Genomic DNA, 15,298 nt, shown 5'->3' with positions numbered 1-15,298 from the left:
TTCACATGGGATACAGAGTAATTTGATAAAGTGGATTCAAAATTGGCCCAGTTGTAGGAGGCAGAAATGATGACAGAAGGCTGCTTTAGTGACTGGAAGCCAGTGTCCAGTGGCCGTACCACACGGATCTGTGCTGGGCCCCTATTATTTGTCATTTATATAAATGACATTGATGACTATGTGGGGGGATAAGATTAGTAAGTTTGTGGATGACACAAAGATTGGACAGGTGGTTAAGACTAAGGCAGAATGCCTTAGGCTACAAAAAGATGCAGATGATTGGTCAAATGGGCAGATTAGTAGCAGGTGGAATTTTAACCTGAAAAGCATGAGATTATTCCCCATGTAAGGAGTAATTTGACAAGAAAGTGTTCATTGAATGGTGGGACACTAGGAAGTTCTGTGGAACAAAGGGACCTTGCTGTGTTTGTTTACAGGTCTCTGAGAGTGGAAGGGCATGTTAGTAGGATGGTAAAAAGAGCACATGGGACACTTGCCTTTATCAGTCAAGGCACAGATTACAAAAGCAGTCATGATGGAGTTGTATGGAACTTTGATGAGGCCACACCTGGAGTACTGTGTACAGTTCTTGTCACCACATTACAGGAAGGATGTGATTGCACTGGACGGGGTGCAGAGGAGACTCACCAGGATGCCGCCTGGAATGGAACATTTAGGTTATGAAGAGAGGTTGGATAGGCTTGGGTTGTTCTTGTTGGAGCAGAGAAGACTGAGGGACTACCTGATCAAGATATTCAAGATTATGAGAGACATGGACATAGTGGATAAGGAGCAACTGTTCCCCTTAGTTGAAGGGTTGGTCACAAGAGGACATAGGTTCAAGGTGAGGGACAGGAGGTTTAGGGGGGTATGTGAAGAAAAACCTTTTTACCCAGAGAGTGGTGAGGGTCTGGAATAAGCTGCCTGGGAGGGTGATAGAGGTGGGATGTCTTACATCCTTTAAAAAGTATCTGGATGAGCATTTGGCACATCATAACATTCAGGACTTTGAGCCAAGTGCTGGCAGATGGGATTAGGTGGGAGTTCAGGTATTTCTAATGTGTTGATGTGGACTAGATGGGCTGAAGGGCCTCTTCTGCACTGTTTGATTCCATGAACACATCCTGGTAAAATCTATACATTGCGTGTGACATGACCATTTATCACACAAGAAGTGAACAGAAAGTTATTTGATTGGTTTTGATATTTCTGCGTGATGAAGTACTAGCTGTTCAGATTCATAGAAGATAACTGGTCTGTCATGTGGAGAGTCTGCAGAAGGATCTAGATAGGCTGGGCGAATGGGCCAGGAACTGGCAAATGGAATTTAATGTTGGCAAGTGCGAGGTGGTCCACTTTGGGAGGAAGAATGGTAGGAAGGACTATTACTTACGGGGCGAAAAACTGCAGCAGGCGACGGTGCAGAGGGACCTCGGGGTCCTTGTGCATGAGTCGCAAAAACCCAGCTTGCAGGTGCAGCAGGTGGTCAGGAAGGCAAATGGGATGCTGGCCTTCATAGCGAGGGGGATTGAATATAAAAGTAGGGAGGTCTTGCTGCAGCTGTATAGGGCATTGGTGAGGCCGCAGCTGGAGTACTGTGTGCAGTTTTGGGTGCCGTACTTACGCAAAGATGTTTTGGCCTTGGAGGGAGTGCAGAGGAGGTTTACTAGGCTGATGCCGGAGTTGAGAGGGTTGAGCTATGAGGAGAGGCTGAATAAACTAGGCTTGTACTCGTTAGAGTTTAGAAGAATGAGGGGAGATCTCATTGAGACGTATAAGATGATGAATGGGACGGATAGGATAGAGGTGGAGAGACTCTTCCCGCTCAAAAAAGACAGTAGGACTAGGGGGCACAGCCTCAAGATAAAGGAGGGGCGGTTTAGAACGGAGTTGAGGAGGAACTTCTTCACTCAAAGGGTGGTGAATCTCTGGAATTCTCTGCCCGTTGAGGTGGTGGAGGCTGCCTCGCTAAATATTTTTAAGACGCAGGTTGATGGGTTTTTGATAAGCGAGGGGATTAAGGGTTATGGGGAGAGGGCGGAAATGTGGAACTGAGCCACGACAGATCAGCCATGATCTTGTTGAGTGGCGGGGCAGGCTCGAAGGGCTAGATGGCCTACTCCTGCTCCTATTTCTTATGTTCTTATGTCTATTTCTTTGCCCATAACTAATTTAAGTTGTACCATGTTGTGATCGCTATTACTAAAATGTTCCACCATCACCATCTCAGCCACCTGTCCAGCTTCATTCCCCAGAATCAGGTCCAGCACACTTCCCTCCCCTGTTGGACCCTCCACATTTTGATTTTAAAAATTCTCCTGTATGCATTTCAAGAAATCTACTCCCCCCAAGCCCTTCACACTATATATATCCCAGTTAATGTTCGGAAAGTTGACCCTATTGTTATTGTTTTTACACACCAACACAAACTGAGCACAGATTTGTTCCTCAATATCCCTCTGACTGTCTATGGGTCAATAATAAACACCTAACAATGTGGCTGCCCCTTTTTTATTCCTAAGCTCTACCCACAAAGTGCCATTTGATGCCGCCCTGCAAGATATCATCCCTCCTTACTGCAGTAACTGACTCCTGGACTCATAATACAATCCCTCGTCCTCTTTTACCTCCTCTCCTGCCTCGCCTGAAGATTCTATATCCCGGAATGTTGAGTTGCCAATCGTGTCCGTCCTTTAACCATGTCTCTGTGATGGCGGCTCTATCACACTTTCACACGTCAATCATCACCCTCAACTCACCCATTTTACCTGCAACACTCCTGGTGTTAAAATAGACGCCATCCAGCCTGGCCTTATTCCCTTCAAACTTAATACAGCTGCACTCCCTCTGACTTGTTTATTTTGCTGTATGATTCTGTGCCCTTATTCTACTAACAGTCTCTCCCTCCCCTTACCAAATTAGTGTAAACTCCTCCTAGCAGCACTCGCAAATTGTCCCGCAAGGACCTTGTTCTGGGTCAGTTGTAGACTGTTCCATTTGTGCAGGTCCCACCTTCCCCATTCAATATGCTCCTATTTCTGTGATTGCTAGCACGTGGCACTGAGAGTAATCCTGAGATTACAATCCAAGAGGTCCTGCTCCTTAGTCTAATGCCGAACTCCCTGAATTCTTGATGCAAGACCTCATCCCTCTTTCTATCTATGTCATTGGTACCAACATATATTATGACCTGTGCCCTATCACCCTTCCCCTTCAGAATGCTCTGCAGCCATTCAGTGATTCTCCATACCATCCTGGAGTCTTGTTGATGGCTGCAGTCGTGCCTATCTGTACCCCTGGCTATAGAACTCCCTATTACTATTGCCCTGCCTCTCTTGCCCGGCCCCCTCCTGTAAAGGCAGGCTGCTTGTGGTGCCAGAAGCTTTGCTCTGTCCGCACTGCCTGGAAGATCCAGTGCCCTCATTCACCTCCAAAATGCTATCCTGATGTGTGAGCGAGACCCAGGGGGCTCCTGAAGTACCTACCTACATCTCTTGGACTGTCTGGTAGTCACCCATTCTTTTCCTTCGTCAAGTCCCTTCAGCCGCAGTGTGACCCACTTCCCTAAATGTACTATCCGTAATGCTCTCAGACTCACAGATGCTCCTGTGTCCCCAGCCGTCCGGCTTCAGCTGGACACACTTCCTGCACACGTGCTGGCCCCAGACATTGGGAATGTGCCCGGCTTTCCACATGGAGCAAGAAGAGCAAACAAGAGTTTTGAGCTTTCCTGACATGACTAACCCCTTTAAGTTTAAAAACTTTATTTCTTTTCAAAATAAATAAAGCAAATAATTCCCTACCCTTGCCAAAACAATGAGTTTTAATTTAATATGGTTTGGAAATACCTACCAGGACTTACTCACCAATCGGCTATGTCCGTTGGTCTCATGTCACTTTCTGACCCGTGATATCTGTGCCTTTCTTTTGGTCGTGGGGAGGCAGAGAAACACAAATGTGGCGTTTCAGACTTCACCGCTCCTTGACATCACTTCCTCTGCTTCCCACTATTCAGGCGAGGTGACTGTGCTTGACTTCTGCCAGAATGCATCTCAGTGAAGTCTCACTGCTGGAGGATATATAAAAAGCAAAATACTGGAATCTGAAACGGAAACAGAAAATGCTGGAAAATCTCAGCAGGTCTGACAGCATCTCTGGAGAGAGAATAGAGCCAATGTTTTGCATCTGGATGATCCTTCATCGTAAAGAAATGTCAATACTTCTTTTTGTTTTAGGATTTTGATTAATTAATGCTGTTTATCACATTTTGTAGCATTTTGGAATATCACAACACAGAAGGAGGAGGCCATTCAGTCCATTGATACCAGACTGACTCTTTCAAAGTTATTTCCAGTTTTCTGGTCTTTCCTGCATCCTGAAAGTGTTTTTTTCTTCAAGAATTTATCCAACATCCTTTTGATAGCTACAATCTGTTTCCATGAGCCTATCAGATAGTTCTATGACTGCATTGTCCTCATCCAACTTCCTGTCACCTCCTCAAACCGGACTGGTTAAGAACTCCATTGATTGGAATTACGGTTTAAGGGAGAGGTAATTGTCAGTGTGCAGAGTTAGGATCCAAATAAGCATTCAATGGTCATGTTCTTATCAGGATTTATGGAATCACATAATTGTTATCACACAAATGGAGGCGAATCAGTCCATCATGTCGGTTTTGGATCCCTGTGAGAGAAAAGTAGCCAGTTCCAATCGTTTGTTCTTTCCCCCAACACCTGCAATTTCTCTGTAGCCAGTTATCCAATTCCCATTTAAAGCCACAACAGCATTTTCCTCCATCACTCTCTCAGGCAGAACATTCCAGAATCTGACTACTCGTTGCATAAAACTGTTTTTCTTCATCTCAATGTTGCTGATTTTGCCAATCATCTTAAATTTACGATTTTGTGATTCTCAATCCTCCAGCTGAGCTTTGGTAAGTTTTTAGATGATATTTCTACACTAGCACCGCAGTTTGTGGTTCAGCCTGCAGCCTCCATACATCACAGCAGGACTCAGAGCTGAGCAACAACCTGTAGAAAGTCTAATCCTCCTCGAAACCTGATTTCTGGAAGATTCTTGTCATTGTCTGTTGAACGGACCAAGTCTTTGTAGAATAACCACATCTCACTGCATCACCTTTAAAGAAATTCTCTAACTCCTGCTCTAACTAGCCCACCCGAACTGTACTCCTCTATGAAGGGACTCGCACTAGATTCTGACTTTCTGGTCTTTGGCAAACACATATACTGATATCTACATCTTTGATACCTTTCTTAAGTTTTTTACTGTTGTAAAATTTCCCAATCCTATCTTTTTGTGTTTGTGAGCGGGTATAAGAACATAAGAACAAGAGGCAGAAGTTGGCCATCTGGCCCCTCGAGCCTGCCCCGCCATTCAATAAGATCATGGCTGATCTTTTTGTGGACTCAGCTCCATTTACCCGCCCACTCACCATAACCCTTAATTCCTTTACAGTTCAAAAATTTATCTATCTTGCCTTAAAAAAATATTCAATGAGGGAGCCTCAACTGCTTCACTGGGCAGGGAATTCCACAGATTCACAACCCTTTGTGTGAAGAAGTTCCTCCTCAACTCAAATCAAAATCTGCTCCCCCCTATTTTGAGGACATGCCCATTAGTTCCAGTTTCGCCCGCCAGTGGAAACAATCTTCCTGCTTCTACCTTATTGATTCCCTTCATTATCTTATATGTTTCTACAATATCTCCCCTCATTCTTCTGAATTCCAATGGGTATAGCCCCAGTCTACTCAGTGTCTCCTCATAAGCCAACCCTTTCAACTCCGGAATCATCCCCAGGAATCTCCTTTGCACCCCCTCAAGTGCTAATACATCCTTTCTCAAGTAAGGAAACCAAAACTGTACACAGTACTTCAGGAGTGGCCTCATCAGCACCTTATACAGCTGCAACATAACCTCTTCGTTTTTATACTCCCTCCTTCTAATTTTTCCCACTAGTTGAAACATCCTCTCCTTGTCCATTCCATCCAGGCCTCACATTATCCTGTAAGTTTCAGTAAGATCCTCCTCATCCTTCTAAACTCCACAGACCCGGAGTCCTCAACCATTCCTCATACGTAAAGCTCTTCATTCTAGGGATCATTCTTGTTAACCTCTCTCTGGACCCTTTCCAAGGCCAGCACATTTTTCCTTAGTTATGGGGCCCAAAAGTGCTCACAATTCTCCAAATGGGGTCTGACCAGAGCCTTATACAGCCTCAGAAGTGCATCCCTGCTTTTGTATTCCAGCCCCCTCGACATGAATGCCAATGTTGCATTTGCCTTCCAAACTGCCGACTGAACCTGCATTTTAACCTTGAGAGAATCTTGGACAAGGATTCCCAAGTCCCTTTGGATTTCTGATTTCCTAAGCATTTCCCCATTTAGAAAATAGTCTATGCCTCCATTTTTCCTTCCAAAGTACATAATCTCACATTTTTCCACATTCTATTCCATTTGTCACTTCTTTGCCCACTCTCCTAACCTGTCCAAGTCCTTCTGCAGCCTCCTGCTTCCTCAAATATTACCCGTCCCTCCACATATATTTGTATCATCTGCAAACTTAGCAACAGTGCCTTCAGTTCCTTCTTCCAAATCATTAACGTATATTGTGAAAAGCTGTGGTCCCAGCACTGACCCCTGAGACACACCACTAGTCAGTGGCTGCCATCCTGAGAAAGACCCCTTCATCCCCACTCTCTGCCTTCTGCCAGTCAGCCAATCCTCTATCCATGCCAAGATCTTACCCTTAACACCATGGACACTTAATTTATTTAACAATCTCCTATGTGGCACCTTGTCAAAGGCCTTTTGGAAATCTAAATAAATCACTTTCACTGGTTCTCTTTTATCTAACTTCTTTGTTACCGCCTCAAAGAGCTCTAACAGATTTGTCAGACATGACCTCCCCTTGACAAAGCAGTGCTGACTCAGTCCTATTTTGTCATGCACTTCCACATACCCAAGGATCTGGATGTATGGGTATACAGGTCACAGGCCTTCATTGGCCGGGGCATTGAGTTTAAACTTTGGCAAGTCATGTTGCAGCTTTATAGAACCTTAGTTAGGCCACACTTGGAATATAGTGTTCCATTCTAGTCACCACGCTACCAGAAGGATGTGGAGGCTTTGGTGAGTGTATAGAAAAGATTTACCAGGATGTTGCCTGGTATGAAGAGCATTAACTATGAGGAGAGGTTGGAGAAACTTGGTTTGTTCTCACTGGAATGACAGACGCAACCTGATAGAAGTCTACATGATTATGAGGGGCATGGACAGAGTGGATAATCAGGAGCTTTTTCCCAGGGTGGAAGAATCAGTTAGTAGGGGGCACAGATTTAAGGTGCGAGGGGCAAAGTTTAAAGGAGATGCACAAGGCAAGCTTCTTACGCAGGGAGTGATGGGTGCCTGGAACTCACTACCAGGGGAGGTAGTGAAAGCAGATACGGTAGTGACTTTTACAAGGCATCTTGATGAATACACAAATAGGATGGGAATAGAGGGATATGGTCCCTGGAAGGGTAGGGGGTTTTGTTCAGTTGGGCAGCAGGTTCAGTGCAGGCTTGCGGGGGGGGGGAGGGAGCTGAAGTGCCTTTCCCTGTGCTGTAATTTTCTTTGATCTTTGTTCATTGAATGTGTTGTGAGAATGAGTGTGCCCGTGTGCGTGTCCTCTTTCAGATCATATTATTTCAGACATCTGCGTATTATCTCAGCTCATTCCAAGATAAATATTGTGCAAAATTTAATGCCCTCGTTTGTGGTGAGTTTGGGGCAGAGAAACATTTCATCAGGTGGGAGGGAGGCACACGGGGGTCCTGCAAGCTTCCTGTCTCCACCTCCTGGAGTCTGCGGTAGGAAGTCCATTAACCGTCTCCACCCACTCCATCAACTCGGGCCCTAAACTGTGCAGTTAATGCCATCATGCACCATTTTCAATAGAACTGCTGTCACTAGTTGTTGGTGAGCTGGCTTTCTCTATCCCAGAGAAGGTCTACCCCGGCCTATCAAACGCCTGCAGCTGAGCAGCACTTAGTTTGGCTGATCTTCCCTCAAAGTTAGTGCAGCCAATCAGCCGGCAGGGGAAGGGTCCCCTGAAGCCACCACTCTCTTCACTGATGTCAATGGACTTGTTCTGCTCTTTCATTTTGGATTTCCAGCACTGATAGTCATTCCTCTTCTTGGAAACAAAGTGAAGCTGACAGTCTGATGGCCGGTCACTCCGTTTACTCGTTTTTGTGGATTTGTCCAATATTATTAATAATATGAACATTTTACAGTGGCTGTTAAGTATGAACTCACCAAGGCTCCTGAGGCAGCGCTCTCCAAACCCACAACCACTACCATCTAGAAGGACAAGAGCACAAGACACATAGGAACTCCACCGCCCAGGGCTTCCCCTCCAAGTCATTCACCATCTTGATTGGGAAACATATGGGCCTTTCCTTCACTGTCATTGGGTCAAAATCCTGGAACTCCCTCCTATAACAGCACTGTGGGTGTGCCTACGTTACATGGATTGCAGTGGTTCAAGAAGGCAATTCACCGCCACCTTCTCAAGGGGAAGTTAGGGATGGGCGATAAATACTGGCTTAGACAGTGACACCCACATCCCATAAATTAAAAAATAGTTGATAAAATAATTCTTCAGAAACAACAAATCTTTTGTATTTTCTTTCTGTAACTGCGTTTGATCAGGAGGAGTTCAGGGGAGGCAGACTGAAATTTTTACAGAGCTTATCAATTAGTTCCTTTCTTGTAGTCTATGGAGACATCACCTGTGTGTTCATTTGATGTTTTCTGACCAATAACAGCTGGAGAATTTGAATGACTAAACAGACTTGCATTCTCATTGTAAGAAATGATTTAATGCTTGAAAAATGCATTTTAATGCCCCCATATTCCACTAGCAGAATATCCATATCTAACTGCAGCTGTCAATAAAGTCATGGACAATAGAATACTGATGTGGATTCATTTCCATAGCAAATGTTTGACAAGGTTTAGCAAAGCAAATGTATTAATTAAACAGGGGATTGGATTGCTGCATCTTTTCACAATATTTTGTGAGGTTTAATGTTATGGATTCTGTGAGGTTACATTTCAAATGCCACCGAAATCTTCTGGAAATAGTTTAAGAAATCTAGCTTGATAGTGCCCACGTTTTCAATGCTGCAGGTCTCATTTTGTGAGCAAAATATGTTACAATCAAAATGTAAGTTTGTTTTGTTTTCCAATCTGTGTAAAGATAAGTCAGGATTCTGTGGCCTCCTTCCCAGGAAGCCAGCAGCAGGACTGCTCCATCAGCAGGTCCTGAAGATCCAACCAGAGTGAACATTTTGAAAGTTCTGGTCATCATTAATCAATCTGAAGATTTTATTCTGTACATCTGAATAAAAAATGAAAATAAGATTCCACTGAAAGTAGATCTGAAAATTCATCAGTACCTCACAGAATAATTATTCTGAGACAAATTCAAACTATTGATTATTATTGTTAGTGATTATTTCCTGCCTTTAAAACCTGAACAAAACATATTTATGGGGGTTGAAAACTGTATCAAAAGAAAAGAAATCCCCACTCCAGCATTTCCAGTTTTTCTCAAGCAATGATGTCATTTTGATAGATTTTTCCACCTAACCCATTTTTTTATCCCAACACTTATGTTGTGGCAACGTATCAGAGTGAAACTGGTGCTAGAAGATAACTGGTGTCAGTAAATTGGAGGTTTGTGTTACACTTTGATTGACTCTGTAAAACAGGACGTGTGTCAAATGGTGAACAATTTGCTCTCTCCAAGATCACATTCATCTATAGAAACATAATATATCTTTCTCAATAAAGGGAATGATGGAATAAGAACATAACACAAGAACATAAGAAATAGGAGCAGGAGTAGGCCATCTAGCCCTTCGAGCCTGCCCCGCCATTCAATAAGATCATGGCTGATCTGGAGTGGATCAGTTCCACTTTCCCGTTTTCTCCCCATAACCCTTAATTCCCTTGTCTATCAGAAACCTACCTACCTGTGACTTAAATATATTCAACGAGGTAGCCTCCACCACTTCAACGGGCAGAGAATTCCAGAGATTCACCATCCTTTGAGTGAAGAAGTTCCTCCTCAACTCTGTTCTAAACTGTCCCCCCCTTATCTTGAGGCTGTTACCTCTAGTCCTGCTGTCCTTTCTAAGCGGGAAGAATCTCTCTACCTCTACCCTAAGCATCCCCTTCATTATCTTATACGTCTCAATGAGATCCCCCCTCATCCTTCTAAACTCCAACGAGTACAGACCTAGTCTATTTAGTCTCTCTTCATAGTCCAACCCCCTCATCTCCAGTATCAGCCTAGTGAACCTCCTCTGCACTCCTTCCAAGGCCAATATATCCTTTCGCAAATGCGGCAACCAAAACTGCACACAGTACTCCAGCTGCGGCCTCACCAGTGCCCTGTACAGTTGCAGCAAGACCTCCCTGCTTTTATATTCTATCCCCCTCGCTATAAAGGCCAACATCCCATTCGCCTTCTTGATCACCTGCTGCACCTGCAGACTGGGTTTTTGCAACTCATGCACAAGGACCCCCAGGTCCCTCTGCACCGTAGCATGCTGCAGCTTTTTGCCTTTTAAATAATAATCCCTTCTACTATTATTCCTGCCAAAGTGGATAACCTCACACTTGCCAACATTATACTCCATCTGCCAGGTCCTCACCCACTCGCTCAGCCTATCCAGATCCCTCTGCAGACTTTCCACACCCTTCACGCAATTTGCTTTTCCCCTCATCTTTGTGTCATCAGCAAATTTCATCACCCTACACTCAGCCCCCTCCTCCAGGTCGTCTATATAAATGGTAAATAGTTGAGGCCCCAGCACCGATCCCTGCAGCACTCCACTGGTCACCAACTGCCAATCAGAATAGCACCCATTGATGCCAACTCTCTTCCATTAGACAGCCAATCCTCTATCCTTATTAATAAGGATTAATTAAATGCAATGCAATGCATGCAATGCAATAACTAAATGCAACGCCATTCATGACAGAAAACTTATATTTGCGAGCAATTGATTAGGTTTGATCTGAAAAGATTTTTATAAATTTCTGTGACCTAAATTTTAAAATATTAATTAAGTTGCCCTTTTGAAATTTAAATGAGTAAATATCAAGAATATTTATTGGCAGCCTTCTTATCATTAACATTGATCAACACAATAAAGGTTGACAGCGTTTTATCAATGATACGTTTGGTTGAGATGAAAGGTAGCTTCATGTTGCTTTTTGATCCAAATTCCACCAAATAATCAAGTTACTCCTACTTTCAAAATTAACACTTTCCAAAGTAAATGGAAAAATAAATATTTCAAAAGTTTGGAAAAGTAATAAAAACATTTAAATGGAAACTGATTAATTAACTGAGAGAAAAACCAAAAAGAGGACAAATGAACAGGAGGAAAAGGGGCAGCAAGGACAAGAAAAAGGATGAAAATATATTTACTATAAATATCAGTTTTTATCAATGTCACAATACACAAATAGAAACAAATCAAACCAGTTTCCTACATTAAAATAGTTTTCAATAAATAAATAAACATTTCCTTGGACATATTCAGAGGAATTTGAATCGAGTCACCTCTGGATCTGACTTTAATTTACAACAGTCAGTCTGCAACTATAGAACATAACAATTGGTGATAGCAGACTGTGCATAGATGATGAAAGAGTTCACCAAGACTAAACTCAATTGGGGCAAGTTTAGCCCATCCCTGCCAGCTGGGAGGCTGATAGGAATAAGGAAGATATTGTTTTTATACCCAAACACAACTTACCAATGTTACTCTCCATTAATGAAAATCAATAATATTAGCCAAGTGTAAAATTAACATTTTCCACAGTAACAAAGAACAGTACAGGACAGAAACAGGCCCTTCAGCCTTCCAAAATACATTACCTCCCACTTGTCCAGATTAAACTCCACTTGCCATTTCTCCACCCAATTCTCCAACCAGCCTTTATCCTCTGACAATCCTCTTCACTATCTGCTACTCCAAAAATTTTTGTGTTGTCTGTGAAATTACTAATCAGACCAGCTACATTTTCCCCCAAATTGTTTATATAAACTATGAACAACAAAAGTCCCAGGACTGATCCCTGTGGAACACCGCTAGTCACAATCTTCCATTCATAGAAGCACCCTTCCACCGCTACTCTCTGTCTATGGCCAAGATGTGGAGATGCTGGCATTGGACTGGGGTAAAACACCGTAAGAATTCTCACAAAACCAGGTTAAAGTCCAACAGGTTTATTTGGTAGCAAACACCACTAGCTTTTAGAGTGTTGCTCCTTCGTCAGGCGGGTTCTGTTCACAAACAGGGTATATAAAGACACAAACTCAAATTTACAGAATGATGATTGGAATGCGAATCGTTGTGGGTGGAGATTAGGAACAGCAAAGGGAGGAAGACGCTGATGGGTGTCGTCTATAGGCCCCCGAATAATGATCTGGAGGTGGGGCGGGCTGTTAACGTGCAAATAAGTGTGGCGTGCAGGAATGGGACGGCCGTAGTTATGGGGGATTTCAATCTGCATATTGATTGGTCGACCCATGTTGGACGCGGTGGGCTCGAGGAGGAGTTCTTGGAATGCTGCCGGGATAGTTTCCTCGAACAGTGTGTGTTGGAGCCGACGAGGGAGAGAGCTATCTTGGATCTCGTGCTATGTAATGAGGCGGGTAGAATTAGGGACCTTGCGGTGAAGGATCCTCTTGGGGAGAGTGATCATTGTATGGTGGAGTTTCTGGTGCAGATGGAGGAGGAGAAAGTGGGTTCCCGGACACGCGTCCTTTGTTTGAACAGAGGGGAGTACGGTAGGATGAGAGAAGAATTGGCGAATGTGGACTGGGGGAGTGCGTTGGAGGGAGGGTCTGCTAAGGAGCAGTGGAGGATCTTTAAGGAGATCTTTCTTGGTGCTCAGCGGAAATTTATTCCGATGGTCAAAAAGGACAGTAGGAGGAGAGGTAATAAGCTGTGGATAACGAAGGAGGTGAAGGAAAGTGTTAAATTAAAAGCGGAGGAATTTAGAGTAGCTAAGAGTAGTGGGCGAGAAGAGGATTGGGAGAGGTTTAAATGTCAACAAAGATTGACAAAGAAGTTGATAAAGAAGGGTAGGACAAACTATGAAGCTGGGCTAGCGCTTAATATAAAAAAGGATAGCAAGAGTTTTTATAAATATATAAAAAGGAAGAGGCTGGCTAGGGTGAACGTTAGTCCTTTACAGGATGAGAAAGGGGACCTAGTGGTAGGGGATGGGGATGTGGCTAAGGTCTTGAATAACTTTTTTGTTTCTGTCTTCACGGAGGAGGACGTGAATAATTTGCCGGGTGTTAGAGATGGAAAGGTGGTAGGACTGGAGGGTCTTAATGACATTACTGTTACTAGAGAGGCGGTGCTCGACAGACTGGAGGGGCTGATTGTGGACAAGTCCCCAGGACTGGATGGAATGCATCCGAGGGTTCTGAAAGAAATGGCGGAGGTGATAGTGGATGCCTTGGTGGTCATTTTCCAGACGTCGCTGGATTCCGGGGAAGTGCCGGAGGATTGGAAAACGGCTAATGTTACGCCGTTGTTAAGAAGGGTGCCAGGCAAAAGGCGGGAAATTATAGGCCGGTTAGTTTAACGTCTGTGGTAGGTAAAATGTTAGAATCCGTCATTAAGGAGGAAATTGCGAGGCATCTTGAAGGGAATTGCTTGATAGAGCAGACGCAGCACGGTTTCATTAAAGGGAAGTCGTGTGTGACAAATTTACTGGAGTTCTATGAGGATGTGTCTAGGGCGGTGGATAGAGGAGAGCCGGTGGATGTGGTCTTTCTGGATTTTCAGAAGGCGTTTGACAAAGTACCTCACAAGAGGTTATTGCAGAAGGTCGAGGGACATGGAGTTGGAGGTAGGGTGTTAGCGTGGATAGAGGATTGGTTGTCAAATAGAAGGCAGAGAGTGGGGGTCAATGGGTGCTATTCGGATTGGCGGGTGGTGACTAGTGGAGTGCCCCAGGAGTCGGTGCTGGGGCCTCAGCTATTTACCATTTATATAGATGATCTGGAGGAGGGAACCGAGTGTAGGGTGTCGAAATTTGCTGATGACACCAAGATTGGGGGAACGGCAAATTGTGTGGAGGGTGTGGAGAGTCTGCAGAAGGATCTAGATAGGCTGGGCGAATGGGCCAGGAAATGGCAAATGGAATTTAATGTTGGCAAGTGTGAGGTGGTCCACTTTGGTAGGAAGAATGGTAGGAAGGACTATTACTTACGTGGCGAAAAACTGCAGCAGGCGATGGTGCAGAGGGACCACGGGGTCCTTGTGCATGAGTCGCAAAAACCCAGCTTGCAGGTGCAGCAGGTGGTCAGGAAGGCGAATGGGATGCTGGCCTTCATAGCGAGGGGGATTGAATATAAAAGCAGGGAGGTCTTGCTGCAGCTGTATAGGGCATTGGTGAGGCCGCAGCTGGAGTACTGTGTGCAGTTTTGGGCGCCGCACCTACGCAAAGATATTTTGGCCTTGGAGGGAGTGCAGAGGAGGTTTACTAGGCTGATACTGGAGTTGAGGGGGTTGAGCTATGAGGAGAGGCTGAATAAACTCGGCTTGTACTCGTTAGAGTTTAGAAGAATGAGGGGAGATCTCATTGAGACATATATGATGAATGGGATGGATAGGATAGAGGTGGAGAGACTCTTCCCGCTCAAAAAAGACAGTAGGACTAGGGGGCACAGCCTCAAGATAAAGGGGGGGCGGTTTAGAACGGAGTTGAGGAGGAACTTCTTCACTCAAAGGGTGGTGAATCTCTGGAATTCTCTGCCCGTTGAAGTGGTGGAGGCTGCCTCGCTGGGTATTTTTAAGACGCGGGTTGATGGGTTTTTGATAGGAGAGGGGATTAAGGATTATGGGGAGAGGGCGGGAAAGTGGAACTGAGCCACGACAGATCAGCCATGATCTTATTGAATGGCGGGGCAGGCTCGAAGGGCTAGATGGCCTACTCCTGCTCCTATTTCTTATGTTCTTAACAGCTAACCAAATCTTAAAGGTACAGGCAATGTGAGTGGAGAGCGTTAAGCACAGGTTAAAGGGATGCACATTGTCTCCAAACAGGAGAGTAAGTGAGATTTTGCAAGTCCCGGCAAGCTGTGGGGGTTACAGTTAGTGTGACATGAACCCAAGATCCCAGTTGAGGCCGTCCTCATGTGCGCAGAACTTGGCTATCAGTCTCTGTGCAGTGACTCTGTACTGTTGTGTGTTGTG

General features: G+C 44.5%; 1 long non-coding RNA gene across 2 annotated transcripts in view; it reads right to left on the bottom strand.

Annotated features, from left to right (window-relative positions):
* Positions 1–15,298, bottom strand: part of LOC145351800 (uncharacterized) — a 45,472-nt gene that overhangs the window by 22,960 nt on the left and 7,214 nt on the right. Inside the window, exon 2 of one of the 2 annotated variants that reach the window (XR_013888455.1) lies at positions 3,853–4,069. This is a non-coding gene — a long non-coding RNA (uncharacterized LOC145351800). The remainder of the gene's footprint in view (positions 1–3,852; positions 4,070–15,298) is intronic. The other variant, XR_013888457.1, reaches the window with a different exon arrangement.

This window comes from Carcharhinus amblyrhynchos, chromosome 2 (assembly GCF_965287045.1).
Source record: "Carcharhinus amblyrhynchos chromosome 2, sCarAmb.v2.hapA, whole genome shotgun sequence".
NCBI lineage: Eukaryota > Metazoa > Chordata > Chondrichthyes > Carcharhiniformes > Carcharhinidae > Carcharhinus > Carcharhinus amblyrhynchos.
The sequence above is the reverse complement of the archived record's forward strand: the minus strand, read 5'-3'. Positions and strand labels throughout refer to the sequence as shown.